We start from the raw sequence: 14491 nt of genomic DNA, 5'->3' as shown, positions 1-14491 counted from the left end.
AGTTATTGACTTTTGTTATACTAGTGAATTTCGAAGTTCAACAAATTATTATGTATAATTATGTATACCTAGTATTTACTTACCTAATTGCATAGAAGGTTATTTTCTTGTGCATTTTACAAGATTTGTTTGTCCTATGTCACCCCTTTAGAAGCAGTAATAAGAATGCTTTAATCTTCAACTTTGAGGGTGGTTTCTGGTAGCAAACTCTAACTAGTTTGTACTTTTGGGAGTAAAGAGGGAGGAGGGGAGGGTTGAAAGTAAAATTAAGTTCCTAGTAATTTTTACAAAAATCTGGGAAAATTTTTAGAAACTAAAAAAATAGTTGATAATGATTTTTTTCTATATCCTGAGTGTTTTTGGATTGAGCTGCCTATCACCCACCAATGTGTCCCAAGAAAAAAGATATTTTTTTGACAAATACAGATTTTTTTAAATGTTTTTTCTTTTCATTATATTGTTGTCTGATTGGTTGTTTGGATTGCTATTACTTAGTTACGCTACGAATTTTATGTTCAATATTTCTAAAATGTGTAAATATCTAAAATCTAGATGTTGTAGTCGGTGTGTAGAAAATTGTGAATTTTGCTAGGAACGGACACTTCACACGGAATTTGTTGTCCCTTTAAAATTACCTGCAAATTACTACCAACGTCGAAGTGGGATATTTTGCTACATAATTATATAATTATCTGGTGAATAATCTATAAGAAGATTTCCATGTTCCGGCATTATGGATACAATCATCTTTATTTATTCAAAATGTAATCCAAATATATTTTTCAAAAATAAACTTTCTTTTGTTTGATTCTGATAATCTTAACTACAAACTTTGAATCATCCTAAATAGGAGCTATGCATGATGCATCTTCATTTGACCAAACTCTTAGCGTACTATAAAATGAACAGACTAATCCAACAGCGGATGCACTCGGGTATCCCCATATGAATTGAAATCCATTTACAACATTTAGATTACGGAGCATTAATCGGGTATATATTTAACTCGATGATGATATTATAATCGTTAGAAACAAATACATGCTCTCCAACCCTAAGTGAGAAAACAGGTAGCAAGTTAAGAATGCTAGACGTTATAGTATTGGAAAGATTATACACGGTCAATGAGTAATAAACGATGGGAAAGCTGCAGGCAACGGGCACATATCTGCAATAACAAAACACTATATGCAGTCGCTTTTTTTTTATACTAAGCGAATAGAGGTTTTTGGATTTTCATTGCGCTTATTTCGGGGCTACAATTATTTGACTAAAATTATTATTCGCTGACCCAAATACACTGTCGAGATCATCCATCAAACGTCTATCAAACGTTTTATTGTAGTAAGACATGGGAAAAATAAAACGTGATGGCGCTTCTGACACGCCACGCAACCAGTAAAAACATATTATGGACACTATAATATTCCCTCCTCGTGCAGTATTACCACCGCTGGCTCCACTTCATCTTGTCGTCGTATATACCACATTAAACTTACAGCAGTATAATTTATTATTGTTTTTGAAGTTCGACAACTATCCGTTCATAAGTGATACCTAAAATTCGTGTACGAATAAATTATTGTTGATAAAATAACAAATAAATTATATACATATATTATCTCGGGTATACCATACGTTTGGAGTTATTAAAAAAAAAAACAATACAATAATAACAAAACGAACAGTACCTATATGTATAGTATATATCTTTTTGCTTCCGAATTCAATGGGAATTCGTCACACGCATCCGCCTAAAAACGGTACACAATTTGATTAGTTTGAACCGTGCATGTATACTAAAGCAAAAAATAAAGTAACAACTGTAGTGGGCAGTATTGATGGACGTCCATTAAAAATGTTTACGAAATCACAATCGTATAAAATCTCTTATTCTTATTACTATTGAATGTAAAAACTTAAAACATATACCGGTCTTTCGTGTATCTATAAATATATGTACATTGTACAGCTATAACTGTGTCTATTTTATTTTTGTGTCTAGTCGAAACTATTACCAATGCGAAGTGGATGCGATACACATATTTTCGTAAAAGATCGTCGTCCTTAAAGGATGTTTTTGTATTCATATTTCAGAATATTAAAATTATATAATAATATGTATGTGTGCGTCATGTTTTGTTATGCCATAGTATAGTGAACAGTTTTTCGAGTTCTATTTTATTCTGTAGGACTGTTCAAATCCAATATAGACATTTTTATTAGTTTCGTCAGCATATTATAACATTCATTTATCAAATTCATTATATTCTGAAACACATATGTCAGGTCACATGAAAAATTAATTAATTTAATGATTCAATAAAATTGAATAGTTCACTAAATCATGTTTAAGGGAAAGGGACTATTAGCTCACTATCAATTCACTAAAAGTGTAGCGATTGTTCATGCAACTCAGCAATGGCACAAAATAATGAATTCATTAATAAAATCGATTGTTTTCTAAAAAAATCAAATAGACTCTTTGTTTTTTCGTTAGTTTTATACTATATTTTAATTATTTCAATTGGGCTCAACCCGTATTGTTGATAATAAATAAATATATAAATAAAAAATAATAATACCTCACTAAAGTTAGAAACTTTCAAACTAATATAGTTTTAATACACATAAAATCAATGGTCTTAACTAATATTTTTGACAATGTCTGAAAAGCCTGACTTACTAGGCAATTCGCTTTACATATTTTGATCACGGAAGTATATAGTCGAAAGTCAACAGCACTTAATAATATTTTGTGTATAATTGGTATGGTAGGGTGTTATAAAAAAAAATAAATCACAATTTAATGAAACCCTGTTTGAACAATGTGAATCGACAAAGTTACTGCGTGTACATATTTTGAGTTACACATAACACTGCCTTAAACTTTGTAGTTTTTACCTTGCGTTTTATACTTTTCCATATATACACGAACGTTTTGGACGATCCATCACGTATATACATGCTATAGATGAGTGCCCATTATGTATTATCATTGACTTTTGATATAATCAATGGATTTTATTGTCGTCTGCCGCAGCCCACATCAATAATAGCGTATTTCGGCGAGAGTCCCATAATAATATAACAATCGACTCGTTCACGATCTGTGAAAATCGGATAAACGCAATCACCTGCAGTTAATCAATTATTATTATTATTATTATTATTATTTCGTTTCGGGGTGACAACCGTCCTCGGTCGGCGAGATGGTCGTCTAGCTTATATTATTGTTTAAGATATATTATTATATTGGCAATGCGCATCCAGGTCACGCGGTAAAGCCAATTCTTTTCACGCGTTACAATACGAAATTCCACCACACGGCCGCTCGTAGATGACCCGGAAACTTTACGTCGATTTCGACCTCTATATTATTTAAACCCGAGCACCACAATAAAATAAAATAATAATAATAGTACGTTATAATATCGCAAACAAAATATGTCCGAAATCCATGATAATAATAATACCTAATATAATATAGGTACAATATTATAATGAGCCTCGCTGAAAACGCCTCTCTGCCCTCCTTAAACCGGCGATGTATAGGAAAACGATTCCGTAGTTGAATGTTTTATTTTTCTATTTCTTCTTTATGTAAACTACCTATATAAGTACTTGGGCCTTGGGGTACTTCAGTGTACCGACAGTTACAATAACAAAACATGGACCGATAAACTACACGTTATTACCAACAAACTGGAATTAACAATTATACTGTAGTGCGAATACCTCTAATAAGGCTATAATGAATAACTGTGAATGATTAAAAGTTTCTAAACACACAACCTACACCGCCGTTGTGCGTCACAATAACAGTATTAAGTATACCTACCATTGATATGGCTTTAATTATTTAATTGTTCAACAGCCACACTAGTTGAAACGTACTTTATTAGTACCTATACACCAGTACACACACGCCCACGTGCAGAATAAATTGGTTTCTTTAACCTGTTAAAAGTTCGTTATTGTTGGAAAATAACGTTTAAATTGGATATAAATTATTTTATAAATGCAGTGCGCCAGCACCAGAACATGCAGTTTTATATACACATTGTTATTATTTAAGAGGTCGTAAAATTACACACTCACTCACCTTATCGACATTCTTAGTATCTACCTAAGTCTATGTGATGGCGTTTTACTGATCTATAAATTAACGCAAACTATCAGTAATAAAAGCTGATACTTTTCTGCCTATATCAAATATATTGCCTGTATCCGGATTCGCCTGTCCGAGTATTTTAAAACTTTTTAACGCAATCATATAAGGAACATAAATAATTAATAACCGAGTGAACGAGCTTTTTTGCTCATCCCACAGAATTATACATTTTCAATTCAACTAAATTATTAATTATTATTCTTTTTGGTAAGAATCAACTAAATGTTGACCAATAATTTATTGTAAACGGTGTGGATTTAATTTACAAAATTATATTTTATAACATATTACATTAATATGTTTTAAAAAATTAATTTTTTTTGGTATTGTAAATGTGCACAAATATTTGCCTCCGACGCACATTGGGAGATACATTGTTTGTCTTGAGGAAATACATGATAAATTACTATAGCCTTAACCTACTAAAACTCTCAGGTGTATTCATCCGTCTACGATTGAATAAAACGTCTATAGTGGCAATGTAGTACACAACACGTCAGACATAAAGATACATGAGTCAAGTAAATTTGCATTTGAAATTACTCATCTTTTTCGATATTATCCAGTCAAGCTTATTTGAACACAATAATGTTATTTTCCCTGTACGTTTTCATATGGCAATTTAATATGTCTTACGTTGATCATAATAAACATACCTAATCGGGCACTTGTATTTTCAGCTTAAGTGGGTATATGTAATTATTATGTATATGATATTGTATTATTGTTTATTAAGCTTCTGAACTATTTAATCTTAAAAGAAAAACTCGTTGTTTGAAATTAATATTATCTTTAAATTGTTGTGATTAATAAGTTAATTAATACGTTCTATTAATAAGATGTAGTAATATAATAATATTCGCCAATAAACGATAGCGGCACTGGAGCAGTATTGTTAAAACAGAGCCTCTACTGCTGTATGTTAAACAGGGAAAAAAATATTTTGAAGTATTTTTGAAACCAATAATATGTTAATTTTAAGCGCGTAGAAGCTTAAATTACTTTATGTATTTGTATATTACACGTTGAGTGTATTTAAATTTATTCTCCGATAAACGGTGGCAGCAGAGGAGTAGTATTGTTAAAACAGAGCCACCCATGCTGCTAACTCATAATAATAATAATACATCATGTCCGGAAACAAATCAACTAATTATCCTGCAGATATCATACAAACGTTTTAAATTTAAATATTCAACTAACTCGAGGCTAATATTGGTAGGGTAAGATGTCATGTGCACTGCAGAATTTCTTTCCCCGCAAATGTTCCGCGTCGGCACTGCGTTGCTCGTTCAAGTCGTTCGCATTAATTGTTACAGTAAATTTGTACTACGCACAATAGCAATCGCATACTGTTGACCTGTGACATTTTCTATTGTTTAATACCAACGCGTACGCAATATCGTGCATTTACCTGTATCGACTCAAATTTTGCTCGCTGATCGCTGCAGACCGGGCGGAGATCGCCTTATAATTGTGTTTGAAGTAACAATAATAATAATAATTTCCGGCCTAATAGCCAAATGTAGTCCGTATTCTAACACATTGTCTCTATAGGTCATCTACCTCCGGTCCTGGTTTCCCACATAAAATATCGAAGTATATCGATGGTTATCGCGTTACACACGTACGAACAGCGTGCTGTTGCCGCCACCGATATCCTTACATGGGTCCCGCTCGACTAGCAAATAATGGCGTGCGGGATCAGATGCGGGCGACAGTGCGTGGACATGATTATATTAATATAGGCGGATGCCTACAAGAAACGAGTTCACAGTACCTACCCTGCAGCCGACATTTGGCTAGGTTATTTCAACGGATGTTTAGCAGAGAAAAACAATTGTAGACAAAACGAACATTATCGTTAATATATTATTTGAAGAATATTGTCTTTCTCATTTTCGAATAAAATATTAGTCGATTTGTTAGAACGATCGGAGTAATGAGTGACAGCTAATTACGACGGATGTTTGTTATAGTTGTGACGAGTTTGTAGTATTATAATATTTAACTTTTTTCTTGCTAAAGCAGGCGCATTAATAATTATTCGATTTTCACTTATAGGTATAATAATAAAAATTATGTTGGTTTGGTATACGCGGTGAATACTTACCCATAATGTGTACATGTCTTGACGAGCAAGAAAACCGCGTAGTTGGAGTTACCCAAATGTCGAACGATTGCGTTTTCGCGAACAGTAGGATATCATAATAACATATAACCAAACCAAAAACAATAAGTTGTGACCGCGGCTTTTCACGAGAATCGAAAGTTTCGCCCGATCTTCCAATATTACGGACATTCAGCACCGCATCGGCCACCGCGGTTTTCGTATATACCTACACACAAATTAACATTTATAATATATATATATATATATAAATAATGGCGGAATCCTATCGTCTCGCCGATAAATATAATATACGCTATATAGTTGTAATAAACCCATAATAATATAATACACATCGCTAGTCCTATAATCCAATTAATCGGGGGGCCGCGGTGACCGCTGCCGCCACCGAAAATATTATCATCAACAGCCGGAACGGATACGCGTCATCATTTCTGAAGAATTCACACACACACACACACACACACACACACACACACACACACACACACACACACACACACACACACACACATACGTTCACACGTGCACGCGGAAACGTCGGTCGAGGCTGGGGATCGACGAGATATAATTGCGAACCGATAGTGGAAAAAAAACCCGAGAGGCAACGAAATTCGATCGATTTCAGTTTTTGTGTTTATACATGCGAAATATTATTATATTATACGTATTACGATGTATAAAACTCGTATAAAATGCGGAGAAAGTATAACGCGCGGGTAAAATCAATGTAGACCGCGATACTGTATTGTTTGCCACACACGCATATATATATATAATGTATATAGTAGGTGGACGTGGGCGGCGCGGTCGCGAAGAACGTGCTAATGCGGTCCTCGTGCGTTTTTTATTTTTTTTTACTTCCTTTGCCGGCTCACTGACCGTTTCTTTCGCGTTTCGCGTAATATATTCTCGTTTTTTTCCTCCTCGACACCCGCGAGTCTCTTTTCGATCGGCGACGACGAAGATTGTTTATTTATCGGTCTCAAGTGTCATCTCGACTGCTCATAAGATAAAGTACCTACAGCAATATAAGTATAATATTTTAAAACGACGTTCACATTCGTTTAGCAAATCGTTATAATAATGCTTTATTATTGTATCGAAATTCGTGTGTAGGCAGTAGGTACCTAATATACACTTAGACCTCGAGCTAGTAACAAGACCGTCTCTTCTTCACTGCAGCACGTGTACTAAGTAGGTACTCTGACAATCCGTGATGTCGTGTGGTAACTATAAACGGCTATAATACACCGGACGGGTATCCATAGTTCGACGAGATCTAGTTTCTGCGAATACCAAATTATTTAAGACATTTTAATTTATTTAAATAAACGTATTCTATGTATATGTGTTGTATTTTGTATGATTAGAAAAAATTATGTCCACGTATATAAAAATGTGTAGTAAAAAAAAAAAATAATAATAATAGGTTATTAGTTTATTACAAAAACAAAAATTATATATATTATGATTTATGACACTATGTTGTACAAATATTAATGCTCAGACTATCACATTTTATCCATATATAGGTACACCTAATAGTGCGGTCGTGCGGGTAAGATGAATCAAATCAAAATGTCCTTAAATTATTCTATTAATTATTAAAATATTGCAATTTCAATCTTTCAAAGTGAACCCTTTTAAAACCATAACCTTTAACATATACCTCTATTACCTATTTAATACATAAACGAAGAGTTGTATTCAAGAATTTATCATACTGCACGTATGGGAACACCGCGGAGGTTAATTATTATAGGTATTAGGTGTTTCGTCTCATCCCAATAGTTCCTTTGTATATGAGCTATATAATAACGTACACACATTATTATTTATAAGTACGTACCTCTGCACCTACCTATATGCAATCTGTACGGTAAACTGCTTCGGCGAGACTATATAGATCGAGTGGTACGATACGTCGGCCGATGGGTCGTTTCCAATTACCGCGTCGACAACTCTATCGGGACGACTGTAGTAAAATATGATATTATATACAAGCGCGTTGTACCTGCACGCCCCTCGGCGATTTTCAACGCGAATTTCGTCGTGTTACTGGCCAATAAATAACAAAGTCGTTAAATTTACGCGTGATATTTGGTTGAAGTGTCGTGATTGACGGGGCCGAGATGTGCGATTATGTGTGTATTAGGTATGCGGTGCGTGATGAGAACACAATTTGTGCACTAAATTTGAAATTCGAGAAAGTGTCGATTTATATTACAAATCCGTAGAAAAAATTGACCATAAAAAATATTACTGAGCGTATATATTATTATAAACACTCCTGCATACTTAAAAAGCAAAAAATATATTTAAAGCGATTATAACTTTTCTGTTTTTTTATCGTGCATAATGAATAAAATATGCAATTCTATATTATCTCAAGGTGCACACAAAAATATTATGGATTATTCATTTCACCGGATTTTTTCCGCTCCAGTGATTTTTTTCTGCATGTGTGATCTCTAAGTTCTAACATAATATAAACGATAAGGCATTGTATTAATATATAAAATGTTTATACTTAAATGTCCATTTAAATTGTGTTAAGACAAAATACAAACGAAAACAAAAATATAATATTTTGTATATCCTATTGAGTGAAAAATTGTCCAGCTTAAAATATTTACTTCCTTATTAAGTAACTGACATAATGTCTGATTTAAAACATTTTTTGTTGGGAATAGAAAATGATGTATATGTAAATATTGTACAATTGAATTAATGCATAAAGTTCAAGTGTATTTAATTTAAGAAAAATAAACAAAACTGAGAGGAAGATTTAAAACCAAAATTTGATAATAAATAATAATGTTGACTGTACAGAATATCTTGAAAATATAAAGCTGACATTTTAACAAAATTACCCAATAAAATAAAATAAACTCATTTATTTGTCAATCATTTAAAAAAAAAATATTGAACATCAAACTACAGGTACTTGACATAGAATGATAATAATATTTCCTATACAATTTTAGCCAATACAAATAATAATTAATATGATTTGGTATAAGATGGTAAAATTGGAATTATAATAAACTGATGTATAAATATATATGTTATACCTATATCGTTTTATTATATTAGGTATACAATATTATATAGTTACGCCGATAATGTTCAATATTCTATGCTACTTAAAATCAAAATTTTCCAAGATGATAATTTTCGTTTTGTTTTATTATAGTTAAAATATATTGAATGTATAATACTTATCATTAAATAATATAATAATATATATTTATTTTATTTTGGAATTACAGAACTGTAATTACATAAATAAGTACATATAACTATTGTATATTATGTCATTAAAATTGCGTTACACGAATCGAGGGAACAAACTGAAATCATATGCATATAAGAATACTGAATGACACAAATTAAAATATTTTCAGAGGTACACGAGTACACTAGTACACGACTATAGTGTCTTCCAATTGAACAAAACGGTATTTTTTTCTATAGTTACACACTTACACTTGACTTTCGGTTGGCTGATGAGTGATGACATCATTGAACCAAGTATTTAGTGGCTGTATGTTATTGAAACGTTGGTCAAGTCTGTACATTGTCACTGTGTCAAATTTTTCGTTATTTTATTATCATGTACTTTTTTTTTTTTTTTGTCTAAATAGAAGACGATTTTTAATTATATTGTGTGCAGGAACAATCGAACGTGGTCCTCTGAAACAAACGTCGTCCTAGTTTTGCAATTCCACCACGACTATGTCCATTCACAACGGTAATAAAAATTATTGTCCTTTTTTACTTACTAAATATGAAGTTGTTATTATTTTTATGGACACGTTACACTTAACGGCTCAGTAATTTTAGGTTTTTTTTTTGTTTTTAACAATAATTTTTTTCTTAAATCCGATATATATGATATTATTTTTTAAATATGAAATGATATGATATTTCAAAATATGGTCCATGATTTGCAACAAATAAATAAAAAAAAAACGTACCATCTTGGTCTAGACTTTTTTATGATGAACGCAGAGCGTAGGCGGTAAAATGTGTACGTGTCGATAAATGCGGCGTTATAAATATTATATCTGTACGCGCATAATATATAATAAACGTTGTATATAGGTAGTAAAGTTCCGTATTTTATCCATTTTTTTTTCTGTTGTCAGTGATAAAATATATTTTACACTTTATGTGTACTCCGTTAAATCGAACAAACCGTTAATGGGATAAAAACAAATGGACTCATCGGGGAATCTATATAGTGGAACACGCATAGGCCGCCATGTCGCGGCCAAATAATCAGTCAACCTCGCCGCACATTATCGGAAAAATTAACGGAGCTAATTATAATAAAAACTAATAAGTTCGTTAAACTCGTTGGTTCACGGTTTCGAGTGTGGTGAGTGGTGACATAACTGAACAAAATATGCACGAGAGTAAAATATAATTGCGATCGCTGCGATCGATGACGAGTTTCAATCAGCGTTCACTCGGTTATAGCTAGGCCAGATGACAAGTAGCACGCACACATCGCAAATCGCAATAATGGATTCGCAACTCGAGTTCACACGTTTTACTCCCAATACATCATTCTTAAAATATTAAAACGCGAAAACCATACATATATTATGCTGTGTATTACAATAGAGCGCGTAATATAAATTTATGTGCGTGATGGCGATTGGCAGTACGCATTATGCATACCCTACAGAATATAGACGAATAGTCAAAAATAATTCATCGTCTATGGACTATAATATAGCGCATTAATATGAACAACGAGTATTATAGGTATTTAGAGTGTACCTACATACCACATGCGACTCCTCGACATGCCATCTGTGGCTCTTTGGAAAATGCATCAATTCCTATGATAGGACCAGTAAAATATAAATTTAAAAAAATGATTATCATATTTTTTATATATATATTAAGGTATTATTTATTATACATATTTTATTTTTCATATATTTTTGAATATGAACTTTATTAAAAATAAATTAGGAAGCCAACCGAATGATATCGGCCTTGATACCTGTTAGAAGTTTAATTACAAAATTCAACTACAGATTACTCTCCAGTCTCCTGCAGATTTGAATAAGCTGTTCACAGAAATACAGTGTCAAAAATCCCACTAATTAAGCAAATAAGTTTTTTTTATTTGTGTGTATTATTGTGTCTAATTAAATAATATATCATATGTGTTCAAACAATAATACTAATAATAATGTAATAATGCGTAATAATAATGTATTGTTAGGAAATAAAGTTTTTCTACATTTTAGACTTATTTTCATCTTTTTGAAGTCTACCAATTCTCAATGAAATTTCTTAGTAAAATTTACTATTTGTTTTTTGTGCTATGATATATTATTTTATGTTAACCATAGCGGCTCTTTAAAAATCATGATTTTGCAATTTTTTTTAAAAATGGCTCATCTTTTACAAGAAAAGGTATACGAAATCCCGAGCTCTGGTATATAGTACATATATACTTGCAATCAGTGACGTCATTTCAATGATAACAACTTTAGGAATAGAAGTGGGGAAGCTCAGTTGAATTTCAAAACCGGGGTTGTTAATCAATTCCAACAGTCCCCCCATCTGAATGTGTCTTATGTGATTATAATGATTATATGCTTATATTACATGTGTGAAATGCATATATTATAACACCATAAACTATTTAAGAAAATATACAGTGGCAACAGTATTAATAGCTATATTACAGGACTTTTTAAATTATATATAATTATATTTTGTTCACCACATTTTTAGATTTTTCTGAATTAATCTGTCACCATTGATTTCTCCACATATTTAAAGTGTTTAAAATTTTAAATGTATTTAGTGACAATATAAATGTATAATGCACCAAGTGCCTATTAATTATTAACATATTTTTATGTTAAACGAATATTGTTAAATTGATAGCAACATTAGAATATTACATTCATAGAGTGCATCAAAATATCTTTTGAAGATTTTTACTCAGGGTAAATAAGGGTTAACTTTTAACTGGGAAATTAACATAAAGAGTTTAAAAATATAGTTAACTTGCCCAGTCTTGATTAGTCAATTATACCTACCATTTTATTAAGTACTTATGTTAAACAAGAATTGAGTGAAAACATAGCTATGTTATTTAGCATTATGTATTCGTGAACATATAGTATGTGAACAACTACTGATTCGTTAGGTTGGATTTTGCAGTCTATTAAAACAGACGAAATGAATACCTATACAGACAAACATTTGAAAACAAACAAAAAAATAAATAAATAATACATTGCAAAGTACGGATCCGCTTTGCGAAATATAAGAGTATACCATATTATACTGTATAAACTAAAAATTAAGTATTTTTATGATAATTCCAGATAGAATATTATCCTATTTCGATTTTCGATGAATAATTATATGTTTCTGAAATTTATATAGAAAAACATTTGTCATCCAAAAAAGGATTTATTGTAGGGACTTAAAAAGCCAATAATGATTTTGTGCACTGTAATAATATGTGACATTAATGTCCACGTTAATATATTATAATAATATATACTAACAGCGATGATAATAATGTGAAAAATTCTGATTTCCAATAACCATCGCATCGATTTGAAATCGTGTGACACGATTTTTTACCGCACACTCGTATTTGGTTCAATTAATTTTCCCAATATTATATATTGGCAATATACCTATAATATACACGCATACGTAAAAATTATATTGTTTGACCCAAATAACTTATTATTATATATTAAAGGTATATATATTATGCACTGCATACAGTAATATTATACGTTTTATTATATTGTCATCGTCGGCGGTGCAGAAGACGTGAAAAAAAAAACCGAATCCGTCCATCCGTCCGCGGCCACTGCCGCCGCCGCGGAACACATCGTTAAATTAATATTTATAAAAAGTATCGTGAAGAGAAAAAATAAAAAATGTTTGCGGCGCTCGCTGCCGATATCATTATACACTCGGAAAACCGCGGAGTGTCGGCGTGTTGCGCGGGTGGGGAGGGTCCGAGCGACGGCGTTGTTGTAGTGCTCGCCTGGACGACTGTACATCGGCACAGTCGTCCGGTAACGATATCACGTGGAACAATTGCGCGGGAGTTCCGACACTTGGGCCGTCGTAGTTATATTATACTATTATTTGTATACCTGTTTATGTTATAGTCTCCGGTCGTCTATATAGTAGTGTACAAGCGGTTTTTATTTTTCGTATTTTACTCTGCGTCGTCCGTCGATACGAGTGAAACACCTATAAAGTATTACATAATATATTAGAATTCAATTCTGTTTTTAAATTTTTTTCGCTACACGATATACTTGGCATACGTAAACACGTCGGATCGCTTTTGATTCGATTTTACATCAGATTAATACGAGACAATATTACTGACTGCATCGGGCACTTGGATCGCTCCGACATACACACCGCGCACGAGCGGTAAGTACCTACGAATTATTGACGTTATTGCATTACGATGGTGTATTATTATAGGATGTTTAACTTCATCACCCACCGTTCAAGTCTAATTCACGTCCACGTCCATACTACCCGTAAATACAATATTATTATAGGTCGTGCCGGAACTACTCTACACACTACACCATAATAATATTTAGAATAAATAATACACCATACACCATGTATAAAAGTACACAAATAATTTTTCTTCTTACGATGCGTGATTAGAGATACCTAGGTGAAAACAAAAATAAATAGTACTAGGTACTATGAAAAATGTGACATTCATGTGGGATTTAATAATGAATTTAATAATTCGGAAACTTGAAAAAAAAAACACTTTTCCATTGCCTAATCATTATTAGTTTCTGTATTCAATAACTATTTTTATACTAATATCACCTATATTACATAATATATATTACTATATTATATATTTATATATTACTCTATAATACATCATATTATTATTTAGTATTGTTATTCCGTCGTTATTGTTACGTATTGTATGTTAAAAAACGTGTTTCAACAATGTTTACTTTTAAATTCTTTTCAATACTAATCAAAAGAAAATAATATTATTTGTGTACATTTAAACATATTTGATGATACTTAATAAAAAATTCTGTTTATTAAAAACAAAAATACAATTTAAAGCTATAAAATATTAATACTTTAATGTATGTTGTACATTTTAGTTTTTAAATGAATCT

General features: G+C 31.8%; 1 protein-coding gene across 2 annotated transcripts in view; it reads left to right on the top strand.

Annotated features, from left to right (window-relative positions):
• Window positions 1-13362: 13362 nt before the first annotated feature.
• The window catches only part of LOC111043023, a 37211-nt gene continuing 36082 nt past the window's right edge, over window positions 13363-14491 (top strand). The window contains exon 1 of one of the 2 annotated variants that reach the window (XM_022327800.1): window positions 13363-13757. The gene's annotated coding sequence lies outside the window, so the exon portion shown is untranslated. The remainder of the gene's footprint in view (window positions 13758-14491) is intronic. The other variant, XM_022327801.1, reaches the window with a different exon arrangement.

This window comes from Myzus persicae, unplaced genomic scaffold (assembly GCF_001856785.1).
Source record: "Myzus persicae strain clone G006 unplaced genomic scaffold, MPER_G0061.0, whole genome shotgun sequence".
Lineage (NCBI taxonomy): Eukaryota > Metazoa > Arthropoda > Insecta > Hemiptera > Aphididae > Myzus > Myzus persicae.
This window is presented reverse-complemented; position numbering and strand designations above follow the sequence as displayed.